This window comes from Humulus lupulus, chromosome 7, assembly GCF_963169125.1.
Source record: "Humulus lupulus chromosome 7, drHumLupu1.1, whole genome shotgun sequence".
NCBI classification, from domain to species: Eukaryota; Viridiplantae; Streptophyta; class Magnoliopsida; order Rosales; family Cannabaceae; genus Humulus; species Humulus lupulus.
Window position 1 is genome coordinate 120,600,318 of NC_084799.1, and position 24,953 is coordinate 120,625,270.

The 24,953-nt window shown below is 40.6% G+C and overlaps 1 pseudogene; it reads right to left on the reverse strand.

Moving 5' to 3' along the window:
- Positions 1 to 1,407: 1,407 nt before the first annotated feature.
- LOC133788587 (ubiquitin-like protein 5) lies at positions 1,408 to 2,679 on the reverse strand (annotated as a pseudogene).
- Between the last annotated feature and the right edge of the window lie 22,274 nt (positions 2,680 to 24,953).

Genomic DNA, 24,953 nt, shown 5'->3' on the forward strand with positions numbered 1-24,953 from the left:
TCGGAGCTCTGATCTACCATGGGCCGCTTCCCGGCCTCCGTGGGTAGTTCTATCTGAGGAGTTTGCTCCTCGGGGATTTGTGGTAATGGTCGCCCACCAATTCTAGGGTTGTTTGTGGCGACCATTGATGGTATGCAGGAGGTCAACTTAAATATGAAGATCATTTTTATGCGGTTCAGCAGTTAAAATCTGCCTAGTCCATGAGTCACTATTAGTCATAATAAGGATTTAATATATGATAATAACAGTCTTTTCGTGTGCCAAACGCGTCACTAAGCTCGATCGTTGCGCTGACGCACTTTCGAGATTGGCCTGGCTTCGAGCTCATCGTTCCAGTTGTAGCCTCCTCCTCATCCACTAATTCGATCAAACTCATTCCTCAGAGAAAGTTGGTGTCTTCAAGCCTACAACTCAGGCTCGAACAACGCGGCTCATGCTCAAGTGCTAATAACGGATTTAGAACCACCTGACAATTCGTATAAGGGTACTGCCAACATTTATTATTTTCGAGCTCACTCTTTTCGAGCCTACATTTCGAGGCTATTTATTTATTATCGAAATTTGGGTATAACAAATAAACAAAATTATTCTTAAAATAAATTTAATTTAATTAAAAAAATTGAATTAAAAATCTAATTAAAATCTTATTAATTAACTTTAAATAAACTTAAAACTTTAATTAAACAAATCAATCCAACTTTGAAACAAAAAAAAATATTGGTGAGAATGGGAGTGTGGAACTGAGATGGTGAAAGTGAGATGGGGAAATATGAATTTTTTTCATTAATTAAATTAAAATTTAGGCGTAATTAAAGTTAATTAATAAGATTTTAATTATTTTTTAATTCTATTTTTGTTTTTAATTAATTTGATTTCTTTTTAAATCATTAAAGTTATTTTAAAGTTTTAATTAAACATTAATTTAATTTTATTTCATGAATTTTGAAAATATATTTAAGTCGTTTAAAAATAATAAAACAATTAAAAATTAATTAAATCACTAAAATAAGAGTGAGTTTAGAAGGGTGGAGAACTGAGATGGCAAAATTGAGTGAAATATGAGTTTTTTTCATTAATTAAATTAAAATTATTTTAATTAATTTTTTTTGGTTTTAATTAATTAAATTTTTTTAAAAACAATTTTACTTATTAAAATTATTTTAAAATTTTAATTAATAATTTATTTTATTTTATGAATTTTGAAAATATATTAAAATTATTTTAAAATAATAAAACAATTAAAATCAAATAAATCATTAAAAATTTAAAACACTGAGGTCCCAAACTTTTGCAGTGAGAAGATTGATAATTATAAAAGACAGACCAAGTTTGTAAGTAGTGGGAGCCGAATGCATGTTAAGCCATCCACGATCTTTAAACTAAAGAAAATGATACCGCGTTAGCCACTTCCGAGCAAACTCAAACGGTTAAGGTAACATTAATTTTTTATTGTCTACAAGTCACCACAAAGTCACATAGAAAACAACTAATCTTTACACAATTATTACCTATTGGCATGTCAAAATAGGTAATATGAACATGCAATACTAACAGGAAAAAAAGTTACTAATAATAGCTGTCCACAGTCCATACATTGATTCCCACATGGATATAGAGAAATGCCAGTCACCTATTTACTAATGCATTTCCACTGATGTACACACCTGTGAACAGAGCAAATACATATTTATATCAAACCAACCATCAACATGTAATTTGCAACCTGAAACAATCAATCAAATACTATAGTAGAAAATTCTTCCAAATTATGACGGAAGATTATATAGTGTGTGTGAAAACATAGTAAACTCTCGGATCATCTTGAGAGTGAAAACAATATAAAGTTTACACAAATTGCATACACAGTAACGTGTATTTATTATAAACTTAATTCTTCTTTTCCACCCTCTTTTTGTCACCAAAATTCTTAATAATGATACTAGATTACTTCCCAATTCATTCGCATACCATTCTAATATGGACTGGTACTCGTTTGTTGAGAGATATATGATAGTCTTGTATTGGATTAATAAAAAAGTAGGAAAGAATGAGTGAGTTGATCATAAATTATGAAAGAAGAAAAAAAAAAGATGGATACAAAACTCTACTATGTTCATAAATGTGTGCTAATCATAAATAAATGAATGGATTAATCTTTCAAATATGTTATAAATTTCATAGACAAAACACATTTAAAATATATATACTCTTTCCATTACATCATCTTAAGCTTTAAAGTGCCAAAATAATTTCCATCAACTTTACCTTATTTCACAATCATAATCATCATAGTACCAATTTCTCAACCAAAATACCAAGCAGCAGGACAATTCTTAGAAAGAAACATTGATCGAATAGCAACCGATATACAAAACAAAAGCGAAAAACTGGCGAAAAAAGAAGAATACGTACGGACAAAGAATGGTGAAATCAGATTAGTTGTAGTAGAGCTCGAGACCCATGCCATCATGGATCTCGTAGTCCTTGAGGGTGATATGGTCCTTGTAAATGTTGTACCACTTCTGAATTCGAATCTTATCGGCTCTTGTTCCGGTCTGGGCCGCCACCAACTTCTTCAGGTCGCCGATGGTGTCATCTTCGTTGCACTTTACTCTCACTTTTTTCCTAGTCGGTCGTTCAATACGACTTCAATCATCTTTCAAGAAATTGTGAAATGCGATTACTGCAAAATCAAACGAGAATACACAATAACAACCTGATTTAATCTCAAATCAAAATATATTCGATACACAACACAAAATTAACCCTAAGAATCAACACAGAATCAAACACACAAGTCATAAATTTAAGGCCAAGAAATTACCTTGGCCGAAGAGAGGGTGGCGGGTGAGTGTCGCGGAGAGAGACTGATCAGAGGGAGGCGGAGAGAGGTCGGTGGTGGAGAATATGATCAAACCCTACCTATGTGTTTGGGCTTTGGTGCATGGGCTGTTGGAGTTTGGGCTGACAAAATAATTTACATAAAACACGTTTTGTTAAGAAAAAATTACAATTTTACGATGGGGCAGAGATTTTTAAAATTTTACGGTGTCCAGTTCTTTTTTTTCTTCAGTTATACGATGTCTTCATCGATGTCAATTTTAAGATACCTAGCCGAATTTGGAACGCTCGCACCACCACTCATCCATGGCTTCGTTTTCTCAAGTGGCAGCAACGGCATCGAAATGTGATGAAGATGATTGGTTGACTATTCACCAAAGCAAGAGCAGAGCACGTCATTGCTTTGATGCCTCTTCTCTAAAGTAAATAACGCACATCAATATATGTTGAATGACATATATATATATTTCAAACTTGCTTTCTGTTCCGTCAATCGAATAAGCACGATGTCGGTGAGGTGCCGCTTTCATCTCAGTTGCAAGCCGCTACAACAAAGAACCTTCAGGCGACGAAGCTTTGTGAATTTTGTTGACCCACTGTATCTGCACCACGTACCCAGCCACATTTGACAGAAAACATAGTCCTCAGGTTTTCACGAAAGGGAACAACATTGGTGGTGTTGAAGTGTCAAACAACTCTTCGAGACTCTTAAGGATTTTCGGGTTCGATGATGTGCGAGAGTTGTGTAGAAGTGAGTTTGTTTCATGTTGGAATTGTAGTGGCGGTAGGAAAGCGTTTGATGAAGACCAAGGGTTGCATAATACGTAGATGCCTGAGTGCAATGAGAATGGCTTGATTTGATGCCCTCGTTTCTTTCTTCTTGAATGTATAATATGCACTAATATCAAACTAAGTATATATATATATATATGTATATATATATATATTCTATATAATAAGTGTGTACTTCTGAATAATAAGTGTGTATAACTGAAATTTTTAGTTTTAAATGTTTTTTATTTTGTTAACAGAATATTTTTATATTTAACTAAATATTATTATATTTAATAATAGTTTGAATACTCTTAAACTTAAATAAAATAAATAATTAAAAAAATTAAAATAAGATATTTTTGAAATATTTTAGGATGATAATTATTTCAAAATAATAAAATAAATTAAAATATGATATTTTTGAGATATTTTATGATAATTATTTCAAAATAATAAATAATTAAACAAATTAAAATGTGATATTTTTTAGATATTTTACAATAATAATTATTTAAAAATAATACGTTTTATAACTTAAATAAAATTTAATTAAACTAAAACTCACTTATTAGAATAACATCATATTAAACATATAATATAATCTACTGTTAATTAGCAACAAATTGTTTTTTTTAACTAGCAAAAAACTTATTAAATTTAAAATCTACGTATAATATTTAATATTACATTAAATATATAAGTGAGTCCTAAATTCAAAAGTTAGAACAAACATAAACTTAAATAAAAATAAATAAATTATTTAATTAAAATAAGATAATTATTTGAAATTTATATGATATTTGTAACGCCCTGGCTACCCGAGAACAGTTACGGTGATCGGTGAACCGGAAATTTGACTCGCTACCCGAGTCATTTGGTTAAAAACGTGCTTCTAGGTGTTATTAACAGGCTAAGGTGGAAAATCAATAAAAAGGGAAGGCTATATTTTATTAAGTATATAAACTACTTATGAGCTCATCAAAACATTTACAAGTTATTTACAATATAAAATGGTCACTATTGTTTTCAAATTTACAACCCCGCCGACCTAAGCGGCAAAAATAGGGTAAACCTCCTAGTTCCTCTAAGAACTCCTTGGTCGTGGTGGTCAAGCGGCCGCATATGTACACATCACCACCTAAGCTCTCTACTCAAGACTGGGTGAGCTTCTCTTTCCCTTTACCTACACCACATAGCACCCATGAGCCAAGGCCCAGCAAGAAAACACAATATAGCATGATATAATATCAACAATGATCATAATAATCATTCATGACTATTAGTCCAAACAGTTAAGTGACAGTTGCAAAAGTTACTAAGATGGGTCTGCTCCCTTAAGCCATGTGACGATAGGGTCACCGGAGCTAAACAGATAAGTGAATATTTCACTAGCTTTAATAGGGTAGGTGCATGGTGACTAGTTACCAACATAACCTTCCTCATGACCATAGAGTTATAACCCTGGAACATCGTTCCCTAGACATGTGACAAACGGTCACCTAGGCCTTAGGCCCTAGCTCTCAGTAACTAGTCTTAAACTAGCCAAGCGCTTATAAGTTTCATCGACCTTAGGGTCGATCCAGCATTAATGCCTTAGAGGCATTCAACGCTGATATCGATTAGATCTAATCTTCATTCGGCCCTGCGTTCAGGACGCTTATGCCAATTCTGACTCTTAGGTCAGTGTCCCTGACTAGTCAGTGCCATATACAAGTAAAAAATATTCGCTAGCATTTAATATGCAATCCATGTCCACATTTATCAACCAACATGTCTCAATAACAATCATGCATGTCACATATACAGGGTGCAGTTCTCTTACCTCAGGTTTGAGCGAGAAATATTATAAGGACGACCCCTGAGAACGATCGATCTTTTGGTTCCTTAGCGGTTACCTAATCACAACCAATTATAACCTCCATTAATGAAAATCAACATTGAAAGGGTCTTAACCTAAGCACCACTCTCGGGACCTCAAAACATGCCCACACAGTGAGTAGATTCGATCCCGGGCTTTAAGGATTGAAACCCCAAGTCAAAAACCCTTAAAAACACTCAAAATGGGACTTTGAAGGAACAGAGTAGCGCTGCTCCCTAGCACCCCAGTGCTAAACTCAGAACCCCCAACACGCCCAAAAGCCTCCTGGGTAGCGCTGTAGCGCCCTAGGGTGGGCTATAGCGCTACCTCCAGACCAGATGCCCCCTGAAACCTTCTTCTTCAATTCCTTCGATTCTAGACCGATTCCAATGCTTCCAAATACCATTTTTGGTGCCAAATGAACCCAAAAACCATCCTAGCATATCCCAAACATCACAACCATAAGAACCCTAGCCAAAACTCCCAACAAAACCAGGTATTCAACCTAGAAACCACAGCTGCAAAACAGAACTAAAACAGGGCAAACCAGGGAATTCATTGGTTAGAAACTTACCCAAGGCTTAGCTTATGATGCTCTTCAATGGATGAACACTCTCCCAAACTCACAAGGCTTACTTCCCAAGCTTGAATCCTCAAGAATGGTTCAAAAATCACAAAGAAAATGAAGGAAACGATGGTACGGGAAGGCTCTTGAATATACTTTGTTTTTCCTCTTCTTTCATAGCTCAAAAATGGTTTATATCTATCCTAGGGGTGAAAAGACCAAAATACCCCTAGGTTCAATTAAAGATTTCTAAAGGCTCCCAAGGGCAAAATTGGTATTTTCCACCTATCTCGTTAATCATAATTAACGCTCTCCAATTCCCACTATTCTCGATAATCTCAAACACCAACAATTTATATCTCGTTACCCTTTAATTCCCGGTAACGCTCTAATCATTAAAATCACCTCGAGACTCATCCCGAGCCCCGAACTTAAACCTGTTATGACTAGACCGCTAATCAATATTCCAAGATCGTCTCATGCCGAATAGCTCGAACAAACCCACATTATAATGTGGTCTCAACATATATCATCAATATGCATACAAATATACAATTATACCTTCAACGGATCAAATTACCATCACACCCCTGTAATTAAAATGTGGACCCACATGCATGCATTTTACATCATATTATAATATAATTCACATATACACGCAAATTATCATTTAATGACATAATTAAACAAGTATGACCCTCCCGGCCTACTAATCCCGCCATTAAATCAGATCGGAGAATTCAGGGCATTACAATATTAATATAAATTTAATAAAAATAATTAATAAATTTTATAAATAAAACTAAACAAATTTACCTAGTATATATATATGTGTGTGTGTGTGTGAGATACATGAGTAGCAAGAAGCTGAAGCCTGTACGGAAATTTGGTTAATGTTAATGATAAGTTTATTTTTTAGTTGTTGTATGAGTTGTTTTTTAATTTATTTTGACTATATGTTTAGCTTTCTTAGTATATTCTGCCTTGATATCTAGTCTTTATTTTTTTACTTTTTGAGTTAATCTTTGGCATATGGGTGGTTGCTTTGAGGTATATTTTAAGTATCTTTTTGGCACATTTTAATATGGAGTAGATTTAAGTTTTTTTATTTTAAGTATAATTTTAGTATATTTCTGATATAATTTAAGCATGTGTTGGGTTGATTTTAAGTTTTTTTCAAGTTTAATTAAACTATATGTGTGTTACTTTTTATGATTTTTTGTGGGTGATAAGTTTTTCAATGTTAGTTAATGTCATATGTTCTCATATATATTTTTAGTTTATTTTTTACACATTTTACAATGCAGTAAGAAGTTTTCAATGTTATTTTGTTGTTGTTTTTAAGTTTATTTTTTGTTGATGCATCATGTTGATGTTAAGTTACCACAAAAAAAAATGTTGAAGTTTAGTTGATTTGCATGTATTTTTTCAACACTATATTGTTGTGGGGTTGCATGTCTAATTATTGTTTATTTGTTTTTAGAAATATTTTTATTTAAAAAAAAAAAAAGCATGTTAGTATGCTATGGGTTGACTTTTAGTTGTTATTCAATTGTTGTTTTTTGATGTATTAGTATGTAGTGGGTTAATGTTTAGTCGTTTTTCAATTGTTGTTTTTTAGTTTATTTTAGATATATGTTTTGAGATATATTTTTAATTTATTTTTTACACATTTAAAAATGCAGGAGAAAAATTATTTTGATGTTGTTTTTTAGTTTAGTTTGAGTTAATGTATGATTTGATGTCTAATTGCATTTTTAACACTGTGTTGTTGTGATGTTGTTGTCGTGTTACTTTCTTGTTGTTTGTTTAACGTTATGTTTTGTGGGTTGATCTTTAGTGTAAATCATATTTTTGTATATTTGAAACATTAAAATCGTATTTTGAAAATTTGAGTTACTAAAAATGTAAAAAAAAATGAAGGACGGTAAAAATGTAAAAAAATCATAAAAAGTGGGTATTTATGAAAAAAAATCATTTTTTAAAAAGGAGAAATTATTCTATGGGACGAAAATCTTATTTTATTTACAGAAATACCAGCCATCATTTAAATTACAAATATACCATAATATGCATACCATATTTAATGTTTTGGCTTTTTTTTTTAATGCTTCTCTCTTTTCCTTGACTTCAAAAATCTTTTCCAGCCACACTGCTGGTCAGTTGGGCTCAAGAATAATATCATCGCGACCTATTTTTCAAAGTGGTCATTTTGATATAAGAGAAACATATGTCTTTTCACCGTCACCGAAGAAGATGACTAGAATCAAAATCAACCTCTTAATTTCTTGTAGATTTTGCTAACAAAAAAGTAACTAAATTTAAACTTAGACAAAATTTAATATACCAAAATGTGTATTTTTGTTTTACATTTAAAAGATATCATATGGTATTCTAAAATTTTTCAAAGTTATTTTAGAAACATTTCAAGTAACTTTTTTAAAAATAGATTCTTTAGGAGACTGTTTGGTAACTTTTAAATAAAACATAAGAAGACTCTTTTGGTAACTCACTAAGCTAATTGATTGCTTTAAATTTGTATCATACCAAAAAAAAGTAGTCATATATCTAAAGGTAACCAATTGATATCTTAAATGATATAAAAGTAACAAAAATGTAGCTTTTAAAAGTAACTATGCAGCATACCAAACAATATCATTTTCTAATATGCTATTCATGGTAACTTGGAATTATAGAAATAACTTTTTATACTATATGATAACTAATTAGTTTCTAAAATAGGCTTGAAGGTAACATAAAAATAACTTAAATTATAAGACATGTAAATTACATGAGTGACTAAAAATGTCTATTAAAGTTTTCATTTAAAAGTTACTGTGAAATATAATAAATTAATTATTATTAATAAGTTATATGGTAACTTGTTATACTATATGACAACTCATTAGTTTTTGAAATAAGCTTGAAGGTTACCAAAATGTATCTTAAATAATAAGATACCATAATATAACCTAAAAATAACTAATTGATACATTACGATGTATGCAAATAAGTTTTGGAGGTAACTAAAATGTATCTTAAATAACATGATCTAAAACTAAAGATTTTTATATAAAAGAAAACAAAAGTAACCAAAATGTAACTTTTTACAACCCAAAATAATAAAAATATTTGGAAACCGGGATTTTCTAATTTTTGTTACAAATTCTAGTATACCCTGATAACATGGCACAGTATATGTGTAAATACGTTGTTTTAAGATATTTTAAAAGTATTTGTGTAAATTTCCTTTTTAAAAAAGTGAATTATGTCATTTTGGCTGTCATTGTTTTAGCTAAAAAATTTATTTATTTTGAAAGAGGTTTCAACCAAATTAGTTTATTTATTTGTTTATGGAATTTATTCTCTCTAATCAGACTTGTGGAGGGACTTGATCTCTTCCTTAGCTTGGTGAACTCGAGAATTTTGAAGAGGGTGGCCACTCTTGCTTAACTCTTCCTCGAGATCGGCGTCAATAGAGGTTGTAGTGGAGGAGACATCATATGATGTTTGTGATGGAGGCCCCGTTCTAAGAGAAGCACATATCGTGGAGAGCTTCACTTCGGCACCACCAAGAAAGGGTTTCACAAGCACTGGGGTTCTAATGCTAATTTTCTATAATTTGGGATCTATTTGATTGTTCTCATTCACATGAATTCACACTGAAATTTGATCTTTGTATGCTTAACATCAATTTTTGCAAGCATGAAGTAATAGATCTTTGATTATGTTATGTTTTAGGGAAAATTCATTCGACATTATTATTTGGATACACTTTTCAAGTTTATTTCCATCTAGGTACTTTATTAATTTTTTTAGTTTCTTTATTAGTTTTCTGATCTCTAGAGAGATTGTACGTTTATATTTTAATGGTAGAAGAAGAAGAATAATAAGTTAATTTTGCCTTTTGTTTTGTTTAATTAAAATAAAGGGAATTACTCATATATATACAATCATTTACAGTATTTTTTCTTTCAAATTTACGGTTTATTTATTTATACTGTGCGTTTAAAGTAGTGCAAGACCTTCTACTCAGGTCGTTTGAATATAAATGTGTTTCTAAAGTCATCTAACAGGTTTGAGTTAAAAGATTTTGATCGTAAAATGATTTATTTTCATTAAAATAAAAGTGTGATACATGGGATCCCAAAAATAAGGTTTACATGGCGAAAACAACTCTCAAAAGTTAATACAGTTGTGGCCAGTCTAAATGGCAAAATACAAGCTTGAGTTGTAGTCCCTGTAAATCCCTCGACCGTGGCGGTCGAGCAGCTGGCAATGTACACTCCATCCCCAAAAGCTCTCCAACTCATGGCTGGTCCAGCTTTCCTTTGCAATTACATGCACCACGTAGCACCCATGAGCTAAGACTCAGCAAGAAAACCATAATCAACAAGCATAGACAGCAACAAGAGTATATAACAATCTTCAATCCATTTAGTTCAATTAATCATCGGAATGCAAGTATTAAACTAGGCAATGATAAACATATACTTTCACATATATAACTCTGTACGCCCTAAATATCCATGAGTTATTAGCGAGCTGGAAAATGACCTAATTCAGTCCGCCATGTGTAAACCGTCCACCCAGAGCTGCTGTTACGAGTCCCCACCTCTTTAGCCCAAGCTAATCAAAGAGTTGGCAGCATACTCGAAGGCAACGGGTCAGTAGTATGAATATCACGAGTTGGCGCTACAACAAGCTCGAGGTGCGACATAGATCTGGCATCCCCGACTATTTGTGAAGTCAACCACGCAATGTAAACATTTGCATACCAGACATCACATGTCTATTCCATTCCGGAATTCTCAGACACGCAGCATAAACATGCGTGTTCAGGCACCCCATGACTGGTTTGGGCCATGCGGCCCATTATCTCCCCTTACCTATTGATTAGACAACACTTCATTGTCAGGTTTTAGGAATTAATCATAAGTGTCACAGATATGACATGATGGGTAAGAATGTCACGGGATGACCCCCTTTACCAACACCCAGATATCCTCTCCCTATAAATACCGAGACCCTGGACGTTGCAAGGGGTTGGCATTTTTATTGTAAAGAAACACTCTGTAAGGAATACTCAAGAGATATCAATAATATTGACTGGTGGACTAGAGGGATTTTAACCTTCGAACCACCCAAAAGGAAAGGAGTGATAACCTTCCCACAATACTAATTTCGCCAGTGTGGAATATAAATATTTTCATATTACGGTTCATTATTTAGCACTAATCCATCTCGTTTATTCGTATAATTATCTGTTGCCGAAGAACCGCGTCAACAGTTTGGTGCTTTTATTGAGAGGATTTAGATTGGTGCTATTGCAAAAACCTGACCATGGTGGTTACTCGTTCGAGGCATGGTAATGAAGCAGATCAACGTGATGGGCAGGAGGCCCACCATGCCGCCATATCCGATGAATAAAACCTCGAGGTTCAGCAGCGACTGGGAAAGCAGCCAATGGGCCAGGGCGACAAACGAAAGTTTGGCACCCCGGCCGCCAAATCCGAACCCGGATTTCTACACAGTAATAGAAATGGAGAACACACAGTTGAGAAGTCAGCTGTCAAAAGCGAACAAGAAAATCGAAGAGGTCTTGGCACGGTTACCCCCTCTTACAACTGATGCTAACGTCGGAAAGAGGCATAGTGGGGCTCATAGGTCCCGCCGGGATAACCGGTCCAGGCCCAGCCGGTTAGTCAGAACCTCAACTCCAAGTTCTACTCCCACGTCACACCACCACCAGGAAACTGTGTTTGAGGAGTTTCCTAGGGGCGATCAACAATTCAGCCGATCGGTCCGAACCTCAACTCCTAGCTCGATTCCACCCTCAAACGCACCTACAAGGGCCCAAGGCAGCTCGTAGAGGAGATCCGGGGAGGGCTCGCGAAGACAGCCTGCTCTGGCCGGCCGTCTTGCACCACGGTCAGACCGCCGAGCGCAGGACGTGAGGAATGGTAGAGTGGAGCGGCCTCGACCTAGCTAGATCCGCCCAGATGGGACCAGGATCACGTCACCAGTTAGGCATCCCCCGTCGCCAATAAGATACCCATCTCCTCCCCATCCAGTCCAGGACATTCCAGCTCATGGGAACAGCAGGAGAAATCCTCCTTCCGCCGGTCCTTCCTGTCGCAGCCGAGCACACGGGGAAATCCCAGATCCTCACCCTCAGCAGCGGGCTCCGAGTTTTTCAAACGGGAGTTACGGGACCGGGAGTCATCGAAGTGGCATGTCCGGTGAAGACCTGCGCCATCGTTTGAGCTCGGCACAAAGCCCTCGGGCCACCCCGAGGGCCGACCTTCGAGATCGCCTCAACTCACAGAGAGGAGATCTAGCTAGAAATGGTAGTCATGCTCACCGAGGGGAGGGTCTATCGAAAGTACATGACAGTGGGAATGTCCCACCAACCAAGCTCAAGCTTGGAGGGACAATAACCCGCCTAACGCTTACAATGGAACTGGAGCTGTTGAACAGCCCCAGAACAACCAAGGAAGTAAGGACTAAACCCTAGAGCGTCTAGCTCAGATGGAGGAGCTGATGAAGAAACTCTTATCAGAAAAGGGAAAAGATGAGTATGATTCGGGGGACGAACTTGAGCTCTTCGCCCCCAGCATAGCAGCCACGGCGTATCCACCTGGTTTCCGTATGCCCTACTTGTCCAAGTTCGATGGAGACGGAGACCCGTCGGATCATTTGGGTATGTTCAACACCCTGATGATGGCCCAAAACATCGGTCCCAAGCTAAAGTGTTTGATATTTCCTTCCACCTTGATTGGGTCGGCCAGGCAATGGTTCAAGAAGAATAAAAAGAAGTCCATCAGCTCGTGGAAAACCTTTTCTGCTGACTTCAAGAGGGCATTCCGAGCTTCTCAGGCTGCCCGCGTCAAAGCCGACACCCTGGCAAACGTAAAGCAGCAGCCCGAGGAACCTTTGAAAGCTTACTTGAGCAAGTTCGCAAACGTCGCGGCTCGAGCCATGGACGCGGACGATAGTTCCAAGCTTATGTCCTTGAGGACTGGAATCCTCGTTGAAGGCAGATTATGGAAAGAGATACAAAGGAAAGGTGTCGGCACCGTGGACGAATTCCTAAACAAGGCCCAGAGATGGATAAACTTGGAAGAGGCACGAGCATCGGTCGCAGGAACCAGCCAAGCCCCTGATAAGCCCGTTGGAGTGGGAACGGATGTCGTGAAAACGACTTAAACCATTACACATAATAACCAATTGGGTGGAGGCAAGAGAAAAGGGAGCGGCGAGGGCGGCCAGCACGGCCCAAAGACGAACAAGCCCATGGAAAAATTTAAGCTAGTCTACGCGACTTTCCTAGCAAACTCTAGGGAGAACATTTTCCTAGCAAACTCTGCCCACCTTCCTTGGAAAAAGCCAGAGCCTTTGAAGCACCAGAAGGCCAAGAAGGACCCCTCCAAGTTTTGTTGATTCCACAACAACATTGGCCACAACACTGACGATTGTAGGCGTTTGAAGGATGAGATCGAGACTCTCATCAGAGCCGGACCCTTGGCCCAGTATGCGCAGAATAGAGTTCCCGCCGGTCAACCGGCTCCAGAAGCTCTGGCAAGTCAGCCTGGGCCCCTGATAAATCAGGACACCTCTCCTCCTGTGATAGGAGGAGAGATATCCACGATCTCCGGAGGCCCCCATTTGGCTGGCACGAGCAAGGGTGTCGAGAAGAGATATGTCAATGAGTTGAAGGCTCATAACGGAGTGGAGTTCGTCCCAGAGTAGCATCTACCCAAACAGCAATGACTGGAGAGGCAACCAATCATATTCACCGAGGAAGATGCTAGTCACATCCAGTTCCCCCATAACGACCCTCTGGTCATAGCCGCCTAGCTTGCCAACCGGAGAGTTAGGAGGATACTGGTCAATAATGGGAGTTCGGTGAACCTGCTATTCTGGTCTACGCTGGAAAAGATGGGTTTATCTGTCACCGAGTTGAAAGCCACCTCCGTGATGCCGTATGGATTTAATGGAGAAGGGTCGGCAACAATAGGAACAATCGAGCTGGTGATTACCTTGGGAGAGAGACCCCGGACTGTCTCTAAACTCCTCGAGTTTGTGGTCATCGATTGTCCCACCGCATACAACGCCATTCTGGGCCGACCTACATTGATAGCATTTGAAGCCATAACCTCCATCTGCCACCTCGCACTAAAATTCCCCTCTTCCATGGGGATATGCATGGTCCGAGGTGATCAGCTCGCTGCCAGGGAATGCTGTAGCATTTACATGAAGGGAAAGTCACGACCCGGGCAGCAGACGATGACCATCCAGGAAGGGAATGAGGAATCTCAGGAAATAGTACCTATTCTTGAGATAGAAAAACCTCAGAGTGCCAGGGGGGAGAGTATCATCTTACATAATGATATCGACCCCATAATAGGCGAGGATAGATCCGAGCTCTGGGCCATCGAAGAGCTCGAGGAGGTAAATATCGACCCACAAGACCCCTCGAAGGTGGTAAAGCTCGGGAAAAACCTATGTAGCGAAAGGAAGGCGGAGTTGATTAGGTTTCTACAAGAAAATCTAGATGCGTTCGCCTTGTCTCATGGAGACATGGTAGGGATCAGCCCGAGCGTCATCATGCACACCCTCCACTTGGATAAAAATGTACCTGCAAAGTCCCAGAAACAAAGGCACCTGGGAACGATCCGAGTTGAGGCCCTAGAGGAGGAAGTAGCCCGACTCTTAAAGTGCGGCTTTATCCAGGAGGCAAAGTTCCCGATTTGGGTCGCCAATCCTGTGTTGGTCCTGAAGCCCAACGGGAAGTGGTGGACCTGCATCGACTTTTCCGATCTAAACAAAGCCTGCCCCAAAGATTGTTTCCCTTTGGCCAGGATTGACCAATTGGTAGATGCCACGGGGGGGCACGAGCTCATGTCTTTTATGGATGCGTACTCAGGTTATAACCAGATCACCATGAATCTGGCAGACCAGGAACACACTAGCTTCATGACCCCAACTAACGTTTATTGTTACAAGGTCATGCCTTTCGGGCTGAAAAACGCAGGAGCTACATACCAGAGGTTGGTAAATAGGATGTTTGGCAATCAGATCGGGAAAAATATGGAAGTGTATGTTGATGACATGTTGGTCAAGTCAAAAACTGCCGATAACCATGTCTCCGATCTGAAGGAGTGCTTTAAGATTTTGAGAGAATACGGCATGAGGCTAAACCCCCAAAAGTGTACTTTCGGGGTTGCGTCAGGAAAATTCCTGGGTTACAATGTCAATACTAGATGAATAGAGGCGAACCCCGATAAAATCAGGTCGCTACTTGAGATGCCCTCACCCCGGTCGCGAAAAGACGTTCAAAGTCTGACAGGAAGGGTGGCAGCCCTTAATCGGTTTATTTCCAAATCTACCGACAAGTGTTTGCCATTTTACAACCTGCTTCGGGGAAATAAAAAATTCGAGTGGACCGACGAGTGCGAATGTGCCTTCCTCGACCTGAAAGCACATTTAGCCGAGCCACCCGTATTGTCCAAACCAACAGCAGGAGAACCTTTTTTCCTTTACCTAGCTGTCACGGAAGATGCGGCTAGCGCCGTACTGGTCCGGGAAGAAGACTGATCTCAAAAGCCAGTCTATTACATCAGCAAGAGGCTCCTCGGAGTTGAATCCCAATACTCGTTGATGGAAAATATGGCCTTCTGCCTTATTACGGCCTCCCGAAAGCTCAGACCGTATTTCCAGTCCCATTCAATACACGTCATAACTGATCAGCCTTTAAGGCAGGTTTTGCAAAAACCTGAAGCATCGGGACGTCTGTTGAAATGGGCTATCGAGCTTAGCCAATTTGAGATACTGTACGTGCCGCGAACTACTATAAAAAGCCAAGCCCTGGCTAATTTTGTAGCAGAATGCACAGGATTCCGAGAAGACCCAGTGGAAGAACCAGTTCGGGCCTCATGGAAAGTCTTCGTAGATGGCTCGTCTAACGAGAACGGCTCCGGGGCTGGAATCATATTGATATCCCCAGAGGGACATCGATTCCACTCTGCGTTGCGATTTGGATTCAAAGCGACCAACAACGAGGTCGAATACGAAGCTTTATTGGCTGGGCTAAGGGTGGCCCAGGAGCTGAAGGCCAGCTCCGTCCAGTGTTACAGTGATTCCCAGCTCGTGGTAAACCAAGTATTAGGAGAATACCAAGCACGGGGAACCAAGATGGCTGCTTACCTGGCCAAGGTAAAGAAAGAGTTATCCCCCTTTGAGCACGGCTTAATCGAGCAGATACCTCGGGAGCAGAATGCCAATGCTGACGCCTTGACAAAGCTCGCCACCTCCGGGGAGGCAGAAACTTTGGGGCTGGTACCGGTAGAGTTCTTGGAAAGACCAAGCGTAGAGGAAATAAGGGCAAAGGTCAAGATGATCGACACCAGACCAACCTGGATGACTCCCATCCTCGAATACCTAACAACAGGGAAGTTACCCGAGGAACGGAACGACGCAAGGAGGGCACTTTACCAGGCTCCGAGGTATATAATAATAGACGGGATATTGCACTGGGGTGGTCTCTCTTTACCTTTTCTGTGATGTGTTCTGCCAGGCGAGGCGGAGACCATTTTGCAAGAGGTGCATGAGGGCTTTTGCGGAGATCATGCTAGGGGGCAAAACCTGGCCTTGAAGATATTGAGGCAAGGGTATTATTGGCCCACTCTATCAAAGGACTCGATCTCCTACGTCCGAAAGTGTAACAAGTGCCAGCGATTCGCCACAATTGCCCGAGCTCCTCCAGTCGAGCTGAAGATGATCTCGTCCCCGTGGCCGTTTGCGGTTTGGGGGATTGACTTTGTTGATGCCCTTCCTGCAGGAAAAGGAGGAGTTCGCTTCGCGATGGTGGCTATCGACTACTTCACAAAGTGGGTAGAAGCAGAGACCCTGGCGACGATCACTTCAAAGAGGGTCCTCGACTTCGTGGTCAAGAATATTGTCTGCCGGTTCGAGCTGCCAAAGAAGATCGTGTCAGATAATGGAACACAGTTCGATAGCGATATCTTCACCGAATTCTGCGAGAGGCACGACATAGTTAAAAGCTTCTCCTCTATGGCCTATCCCCAGGCAAATGGGCAGGTCGAGGCTGTCAACAAGACGCTAAAAGCAAGCCTTAAGAAGAGGCTGGATGAAGCCAAGGAAGTTTGGCCCGAACAGCTCCCCCAGGTACTATGGGCATATCGGATCTCGCACCGAACTTCGACAGGTCACACTCCTTTCTCCCTGGCTTTCGGGAGTGAGGTCGTCCTTCCTGTCGAAGTAAAGGTAGCCTCACATAGAGTCCAGACATTTGACCAAGACCAGAACGACAAATTGCTCTGCGCGTCCCTCGACCTAATTGATGAAATACGAGAAGCTTCACAGCTACAGCTCGCGCATTATCAACAGAAGATCACTCGTTATTTTAACTCAAAGGTCAAGAAATGCATCTTTAGCGTAGGCGACCTGGTACTCAGAAGAGTCTTCTTGGCCGGTAAGGATCCCAAGTACGGAGTGTTAGGACCAAACTGGGAAGGGCCCTATTAAATAACAGAGGTCGTGAAAGAAGGAACCTTTAAGCTAGCTCGGCTTAATGGAGAAGCGGTCCCACGGACTTGGAACACTATACACCTGAAGAAATATTATCAGTAATACTTTTGTAAGGCATAATTAGAAAATCCACCTTTGTTTATTAAATAATGAGAGATAGTCTTTTCGTTTTGTCGTGTATGTTTGTGGATGTAATGTTAAAAAAAAAAGGCACGTTTCAAGTAACCACGAAAGGTCCTTTCTTGATTACTTGAGGGGCATATGTCCTGGATCGACCAGGTCCTAAAACTTGGAAGTTGATTCAAATTGGTTAATCGATTTTTTTCTTAAAAAGCACGAGATATCAATAAATAATTAGTGCGAACAAAGTTTTCAAAGTTAATGTCCTGGATACGACCAGGTCCTAAAACTTGGAAGTTATTCAAATTGGTTAATCGAAGTTTTTCTTAAAAAGCACGAGATATCAATAAAGAATTAACGCGAACTAAGTTTTCAAAGTTAATGTCCTAGATACAACCAGGTCCTAAAACTTGGAAGTTGATTCAAATTGGTTAATCGATGTTTTTCTTAAAAAGCATGATATATCAATAAAGAATTAACATGAACTAAGTTTTCAAAGTTAATGTCCTGGATACGACCAGGTCCTAAAACTTGGAAGTTGATTCAAATTGGTTAATCGATGTTTTTCTTAAAAAGCACGAGATATCAATAAAGAATTAACGCGAACTAAGTTTTCAAAGTTAATGTCCTGGATACGACCAGGTCATAAAACTTAGAAGTTGGTTTAAATTGATTGATCGATGTTTTTCTTAAAAAGCACGAGATATCAGTAAGAAATTAATGCGAACTAAGTTTTTAAAGTTAATGTCCTGGGTACGACCAGGTCCTAACACTTAGAAGTTGGTTTAAATTGATTGATCGATGTTTTTCTTAAAAAGCACAATATCAATAAAAACACTAACAGGAACTAAGTTCTTACCAAATGCGTTGAAAATGAATAACAATAAAGGTAAAAAAAAACAATAATAAAAGAAGGGTCAAAAGTCCTAGGCCCCCCCGGGCCGCTCCGACGAAGTCACTCATTCGGCATCTGCTCGCCTGCAGTGGAAGTCTCCCCAGTCTTAGAGGGTGCCTCCTGTTGAAGTCGAACCTTGAACTTCTCGAGGAAGGGCTCCCACACCTCCGGCGACAGGAAGGAAAAATCGCCATCCTGGTTGAAGGCCCAGCAATGATAAAGCATGGCCTCCATGGAGGAGCTGGAAGATGCCCTCTCTACCACAAGGGCGGCCTTGGCCTCCTCGAGCTCGACCTTCGCAGCATCCAAGGAAACCTGTGTAGCCTCGACCTCTAGTAGCTTAGCCCAGTTTTCCTCCAGATCAGCCTGCGCAGCGACCAAGGCGGCCTGCGTGACCTTCTCACTTTCCTTGGCAGCTGTCAGGGCAGCCTTGGCATCTCGCTCTTGTTGTTGAGCAGACGCGAGAGCGGCCTGAGTAGTCTGGAACTCGCCCCTGATCTCGTCAAACCTGGCCCTGGACCGAGCTATGCTTCGATGTAGAGCCAAATTCGCCTGCAAGGTCAAAGTATAATAATGCATGTGCTTTAGAAAAAGTAAAGAGAACCATTGATCAAGCAAACTTACCATGAGGGTCATCCCCAGTGAAGACTCCATAACATTCTCGGGGCTCCTCGTCTCAATCTCCCACAAGTCCCTTGGGGTGGCATTGTAGTAATGATCCACCGTATAGTTCGCGGTTTCATAAACCGTCCCTTGAAAGGCCTTGGGGGGTTTTCTCCAGGGCTTGAGTGTTGACCGGGATGCACACAGTGGGAGTTGGAGCTGGCAAGGTCCCAGTTGGTACCTCCAGTTCTCGATTAGAGACCGAAGGTCGCGGGGGAGGTGGGGGCATCTTCTCTGCAGCAGGAGGGATTTGGCCCCTCCCCTTGGCGGGAGACTTGGAGGTGGTCCCGGGAAGGGGAGTTTTCTTGGTCAGCCGGGGATTCTTTACCAATGGTCCAGACAGCCCAGAGGGAGGATTCCCCCCCTGGAAAATGGATCGCAGGACGTTGTCCCCGGGTTGTGACATCTCCTCGCCTGAAACAAAGACAAGGAAGCATTAATAGACATGTAAAAATATTTGATCACAAAAACAAAACTAAGAATGTATTGAAAAGGTCCTACCCTCCGAGCTAGAGGAGGAATCTATTGCCACGACCTCCGGCCGTGGAGCTTCTACGGGGGAGTCTAAGATTATAACTTCATGAATGAGAGGGGGCTCTGGGTCCAGATCCGTCTCAGGACTGGACTCCTCTACATACTGCCTAAGCCCCGGAGCTACTACACCCTCCAGGAGGGAGGGCCACAACCTAAGGTTGGTCCCATACTCCTCAAAAGAGGCTGACCTAAAAGCCAGGGTGTTTTCTACTACTACAGTGCCCCTAGGGCGGCCCATGTCATGGCACAAAACTAGTTGATCAACACACTAGAGTAGAGTTATGTTACGGTCTGGGTCATTTTGATGACAATGCACGAGATGGTTGGGGTTAAACCTAGCAAGCCGTAGGTCTGCGACAGCCCTGTCTAAGTCCTTAAACAAGTATGGGTTACCTTGGCCGGAGGGGCCGGCTGCTACCCCGGACTAGATCTGCTCTGCGTCGACCCCCTGGGCGATCTCAAGAGCCCGCTTCTAACGCACAAGCGGCACCTCGTCTTCCTCGTCCTGTTCGTCGTCATCCGCAGCACCCCCCTCGGGGATGGGTGCCAGTTCGCGAGCTGCTGGGACGGCCCACGGCCTCCTCAAGGCCAGGGTCTGGCCTGGATTAATTAACTTACACGCTAGCATCGTCTCATCAGACACGAGCTAGCGGTAGTCTTTTTCACTTGGAGGGAGCCCCGCCAAGGTTTCATATTGACCCTCGAGGGTCACCGATTTAGCCGTCCTTGCAAAAATAGCTGCACGATGGTATTCAAGTCAATACGCATGGAAAGAAAAAAATCAGTGACAATTTTGCGAGCTGAGGATAGAAAGAACTTACAAGGACGGTTGAAGTAGTGGTGTTCGCAGTTGCGAAACCCCGCGACATAAAGATCTGGTCCTTGAAGTTGTTGGGGTGGCTGGGCAGCTCGATGACTGCAACAAAGTTGGGAAAACATGTCAAGTAGTAGAACCCGTCACCTCGCCCCCATTGATCCGAGCTGGCTTTGAGACAGAAGAAATAGAGAATGCCCGCCGGTGTAGGGACCTCCCATTCCTGCTTCAGGAACAGATACCTCAGCCCCTCTAATAGGTGGTAAGAGTTAGGGGGGAGTTGAAAGGGGGCCAGCTTCACGTAATTCAGAAAGTCCGCGAAGTACTGGTCCAGAGGTAGAAAGGCCCCGGCCTTGAGGTGTTCGTCGCTCCAGGCCGCGAACTCCTCGTCGAGTGGTGTGCAGCTCCGCTCGTCCTCGAGGGGAGGTCGGGCAACAAGAGTGCCTGTCCCTATTTCGATGTTATGGGACATCATGATCTTGTTGACATTCCCCTGAGTTGTGACCTTCGAGACTATCCTCTCGACCTCGAAGAAGGCGTCAGGTCCCACCTCGACCTCTTTCTCCTCTATGGGACCAAAGTGGGGGATCGGGGATTCAGCTACCACCTCCTTCCCCTTGCTGGCCAGCTGGGATGATGAGCTGGCAGCGCTCTTTTTGGGCATGTTCTTCCTGGGTCCCATCTGGTCGCCTAACGAACAAAGATGAAGAAAGTTTAGATTGGCGACCTAAAAATAATAAAGGGAATCTAGTGCGAAAAATGATTTTCATCCACGGGCTAAGGTAATCTTAGACCGTGGTGCGTGAGACCACGCGGTTCTATGAACACGCGCCTATGTTCCCAACGGATCCCCAATTGCTCGGGATCCGTGTGTCAGGAGGGTCAAGATAATGCTTTCCTTGGAGGGAAAGTTTCAAAAAGAAAAACCGCCCGGGAAGCGTGACCCCTAAGCTACCTGGTTTTGCACCCCAGAAACCTAGCGCCTTCCCCTCTCCAAAAAGGCATTCCAAAAGCTACCCAGAAAAGCTCCTCGGAAAAGTCACCCCAGAATTATCTTGTCCTATACGTCACATTCCTAAACATATTCTCATATGATTGATACCCCTAGGATAAAAAACTACGCATAAAACACCAGCCAAAAAGAAAAATAGCCTACAGTGTGCGACTAAGAAAGAAGTTTACCTAACAAGAGAAATGGGAACATCTAAACGAACAACAGGCAGAGGACTTACAGTGTTTTTTCCGTGTGAAAATCGCAAGGAGCGTAGGAGTCGGAGTCCTAATGGGGCCTTTAGAACTAGAGTCACGAAGAAACCCTTGTGTTTGGAGTGAAGAAACCTTTGGGACGATAATCGGAAGGAGAAAGACTTCTGGGGCTAAAGAAGAGAGAAGATGAGGAAATTTTTTCAAATAAAGGGTGGCTCATGCGAAAGGTGGCCAACCTTATATATACGTAAAAGGCAAAGGAGCAAGGACCATTCGATCGCCTTAATACGAGATACGAGGGTCACAACTCGAAAGATAAAACGATGGCCGAAGATAGGCTAGGCCATTTAATGCGATTCTCGAAAGCTGGACCGTCGCCAACCACGGTGCTCCACGTGTCTGATACCAGCGCAATGGACGGGACATGAAGAGTTGAAAAGGAAACCCAAAAGCCCCCGCTGTGGCCACAAATGACATCATGTGTCACTAGCAGGGGCTTAGGGGGCAAATGTACGCCCTAAATATCCACGAGTTATTAGCGAGCTAGGAAAAGGGCCTAATTCAGTCCACAATGTGTAAACCATCCACCCGGAGCTGCTGTTATGAGTCCCCACCTCTTTAGCCCGAGCTAATCAAAGAGTTGGCAGCATACTCGAAGGCAACGGGTCAGCAGTATGAATATCACGAGCTGGCGCTACAACAAGCTCGAGGTGTGGCGTAGATTTGGCATCCTCAACTATTTTTGAAGTCAACCACACAATGTAAACGTGCGCATATTAGATATCATGTCTCTATTCCATTCCAGAATTCTCAGACACGCAGCATAAACGTGCGTGTTCATGCACCCCACGACTGTTTTGGGCCATGCGGCCCATTATCTCCCCTTACCTATTGATTAGACAACTCCTCATTGTTAGGTTTTAGGAATTAATCATAAGTGTCACAGATATGACATGATGGGAAAGAAGGTCACGGGATGACCCCCTTTACCAACACCCAGATATCCTCTCCCTATAAATACCGAGACCCTGGACGTTGCAAGGGGTTGACGTTTTTATTGTAAAGAAACACTCTGTAAGGAATACTCAAGAGATATCAATAATATTGACTGGTGGACTAGAGAGATTTTAACCTTCGAACCACCCAAAAAGAAAGGAGTGATAACCTTCCCACAATACTAATTTCGCCAGTGTGGAATATAAATATTTTCATATTACGGTTCATTATTTAACACTAATCCATCCTGTTTATTTGTATAATTATCTGTTGCTGAAGAACCGCGTCAACAAACTCAATCTGTAATACAAATATTTAGGTGTCGGTGCCCTTAGGCCGAGCCCTCTGGTTATTTAGTTGATCCTGACTCACTTAGGCCGAGCTGCGTTCAGTATGCTTATCATCAGCCCCGACACCCTTAGGTCGTATTTTTACATCACACATAATAGATATATAATTCACAGAACACACATGTCCAATTACAAGAAATCTCAGCCCCATTCACAACCACTTGGGTGCAGTTCTCTTACCTCAAGTCCCGAGTGATGGATAAGGAATGGTTCCAAGCACGATCCTCAGTCCTGAGCCTTAACGATAACCCTAGTCATAAGCAAAAATGGATAACCATCAAATTCTAATCCAATTAAATGTTTTGGAAACAAATACTAGCCTCCTGAACCTCGAATTCTACTAAACCGGTGTAGCGTCTCAGAATTTTACTTAGCTAGATAGTAGTAGTAGTAGTAGTAGTAGTAGTAGTAGTAGTAGTAGTAGTAGTAGTAGTAGTAGTAGTAGTAGTAGTAGTAGTAGTAGTAGTATAGTAATAACTTGTAGTATTTTAGTTTTCGTGGTTATTGGTTCAAGCTAGGATTTAGTTGGAAACTCATAGAGACAATTATAGATTTTATAAGTTTAACCTATAGTTTAGAAATATTAATTATAACATAAGAGTTGATTAATATAGCTGGTCCTAGAAATATTATTTATTATAACCTAAGGTTTAATAGAATAATTAAGAGCATGACACTTGTCACAAGCATGTTTATTAAGGATTTAAGCAATTTGGGATGAATAATTTAATAAAGGATAAATCTAGAAGCTTTAGAACCTTCCAGCAGTTGTTAGGATCACATTTTCCTCAGTCAAAGCTGTTTAAACAAATTCAAAATATGCTAAAAGAGTGCAAAAACATGTTTGATATATCAACGTATGCTGATATATCGCAGCTGTAGGGGCCTATATATCGCCTACGAGAGATACGGAAAACACGTTGACTTCGGATGAACAAAACCACGAAGGCTTGGGGCGTAGGCATAGGCGATATATCACCTAGGGTAGGGCAATATATCGGCCCTTGGGTTAGTTTTTGAAACTTCGTGGAATCTGAGCTAGAAACAACACTCAACCACTTGGACTTGCTCTTGAACGTTTTTGACCGAGTTCTGGGCGTCTGTTGAAACAAAAATTCAAATATTTTCAATTTATATTAATTTATTTATTCAATTTAAAAGGGGTTAGTTTCACTCCTTGAAATCTATAAATAGGACCTAGTACTTAGCCATTTTATTTATCATTCAAGCATTCTTCAGAGCATCCAAGCTACTAAGATTACTCTAGAGAGAAAACACTTGGGTTTTGGGTTAAAAGTTTTTCCAATCTAAGCTTTTCTAAACACTTGGGAAGTAAGATAGAGTGACTTTTCGGTATCGAGGTGTAGTACAAAGTCATAGTCCATTCAAGGTATTCTTATCCTCACATTTAGTTCATTGTAGTTCTTTTATTTTCTTCCATTTTCTTTCAGATCCTAACTTGATTTTATGACTTCTTAGTTAGGTATTTAAGTTCTTGAAACTTAAGGTTCTTCGATAAGTTTCTACTTTGATGGTTTAGTTCTCTTTTTCATCTCCGTTTCTTTAGAAACTCATGATTTTTACTATTGGTTTTAGGAGTGTTCCAATCCTGTTCTTGTCTCCAATATCTCAGTTTTTGGTAAGGAAAATATGTTAGATTATATGTGTTTATATGATGTGTTATGATATGTTTATATGCTATGATATGTGCTATGTATATATGCATAAATATTTTTTAGTCGCTTGGGGCTTATAGTTGCTTAGATAGTAAACCCCAAGATTTT